General features: G+C 40.9%; 1 pseudogene across 1 annotated transcript; it reads left to right on the top strand.

Moving 5' to 3' along the window:
- The first annotated feature begins 1,298 nt into the window (after positions 1–1,298).
- LOC105515405 lies at positions 1,299–1,815 on the top strand (annotated as a pseudogene). The gene has a single exon (XR_001002323.1). The product of XR_001002323.1 is annotated as an E3 ubiquitin-protein ligase RBX1 pseudogene (transcript).
- The last annotated feature ends 455 nt before the right edge of the window (positions 1,816–2,270 follow it).

Here is a 2,270-nt window from a genome sequence, read left to right as displayed (position 1 = left end):
ATGTGATGTCTCCCCCGGACACCCAGCTTTAAATTTCTCTCTCTTGTGCTCTTTCCCTTTATTTCTCAACCCAGCCGAGACACTTAGGAAATAGACAAGAACTCACGAAACCATCAGGAGTGGGTTCTCCCGATAGTGAGCCATGGCATCTGGCCCAATCCAGCTTTTTGTTTGGGACATCAAGAGACTGGAACTGCATGGCACCATCTGACAACATCTTGGTGTCCAGAGTTATTGCAGTCATCATAGAGTCATGGGATGCTGGTGTTATGCCCAGACCGTTTATTCCCCGAAGAAGACCACCAGAGTCCAGAGTCAAAGCCAAGCGGCAAGGATCTTTACTGCAAGTTCGAACTTGGTCCCTCCGTTCAACAACATACAAGAGGGCCCCGAACGATGCGTGTGCTCGCTTTTTATAGCCCGATGTGAACGGGATATGTAAGGTTACAGAGGAACAAGGGAATTCTTTTGGTTACAGCATTGCAATTGGTTAACATTTTAAGTTATACATTTAGCAGTTTTCTATTGGTTCCCGTGCTTTCAGTAAAGCCACAAACGGTTGTGACCTTATTGGGGGTTCCTCCAGGTGGTGTTTTTCCAAAGTTGAGATATATGGTGTGTTTGTACTGGGCCCAGGGCTGAGGAATGTGTTCTTTCACTGGTGTGGCTGACCTTAGCTACTCCGTCTCCATCGACTCCAGGTGTGAAACTGACAGAGTGTGGCCCAAGGACCCACTCGGAATCACATTATTCGTATAAACTGCCTGGCATGGCCCAAGGCCCCAAGTATACAAAGATACTATTTTCAGGCAGGATATTCCAAGGGCATAGAAGTTAACTCCCAGGAGCTGTCCAGTGCCAGTCCTTTCTTTGAACTATGCAGGGTTTGAAATATTGCTGAGTTACCATTTTTCTGCATATTGAGTTTTGCTAGTTTTCCCACTGATGTTCTTTTTCTGGTTTAGGATTGAATTCAGGATCTCAGGTTGCGTTTAGTTGTCCTGTCTATAGGAAATAGTATAGTTCCTCAGCTTTGTCTTTTCTCACCACGATACTTTGAAGAGTACTGGTCAGGTGTCTTGTAAATGTCTTTCCATTTGAATTTGTCTGCTGTTTTCTTGTGACTGGATTGAAATTCAGTTCTTGGTGTTTTTTTTAATATTTGGTTCACCACACCCCATGCACACAAGGTTTTTTTTTTGTCTATTAAGATGTATCCACTTGCCACATGATATTCTGTTTCACTGATAGTCAGAAATTGGATTCCTCATAGGTGGTATTAATATGCTATTTTGGGACAGACCGTGTGTTTCCAAAATGGCGGCAGCGATGGATGTGGATACCCCGAGCGGCACCAACAGCGGCGCAGGCAAGAAGCGCTTTGAAGTGAAAAAGTGGAATGCAGTAGCCCTCTGGGCCTGGGATATTGTGGTTGACAACTGTGCCTTCTGCAGGAACTACATTATGGATCTTTGCATAGAATGTCAAGCTAACCAGGCGTCTGCTACTTCAGAAGAATGTACAGTCGCGTGGGGAGTCTGTAACCATGCTTTTCACTTCCACTGCATCTCTCGCTGGCTCAGAACACGACAGGTGTGTCCGTTGGACAACAGAGAGTGGGAATTCCAAAAGTATGGGCACTAGGAAAAGACTTCTTCCATCAAGCTTAATTGTTTTGTTATTCATTTAATGACTTTCCCTGCTGTTACCTAATTACAGATTAGATGGAACCGTGTTTTTTCTGCTTTGTTTTTTCAGTTTGCTGTTTCTGTAGCCATATTGTATTCTGTGTCAAATAAAGTCCAGTTGGATTCTTAAAAAAAAAAAAAAAAAAATGCTATTTTGTATTCTTCTTATTTTTATACTTTAAAAATATTTAACTTATTTATAATTGAAAAATTAAGATAGTATATATTTATCATGGACAATCAGGTGTTTAGAAATATGTATATACACTGTGGAATGGCTAAATCAAGCTAATTAACATACTCATTACCTCACATACTTATTTTTTGTGGTAAGAACACTTAAAATCTACTCTCTCAGCAATTTTCAAGTGTATAACACATTGCTGTTTATCACATTCACCATGTTGTACATATCATATTATGTTTTTGAAACCACCTTTGCAAAAATTATAACTGAGAAAATTATGATGATGAAATAAATCTGACCTAACTGACTCCATCTTGCTTCTAACCTCCAAACTGTTCTTGTTCATTCCTGGGCACAGGTCAAACTGACTTTGGGAGGAACTGAATTTAGAGTTT

Source organism: Colobus angolensis, unplaced genomic scaffold (genome assembly GCF_000951035.1).
Source record: "Colobus angolensis palliatus isolate OR3802 unplaced genomic scaffold, Cang.pa_1.0 Scaffold26, whole genome shotgun sequence".
Taxonomy (NCBI): domain Eukaryota; kingdom Metazoa; phylum Chordata; class Mammalia; order Primates; family Cercopithecidae; genus Colobus; species Colobus angolensis.
Note: the sequence above shows the minus strand (reverse complement) of the source record. Positions and strands in the feature narration are given on the sequence as shown.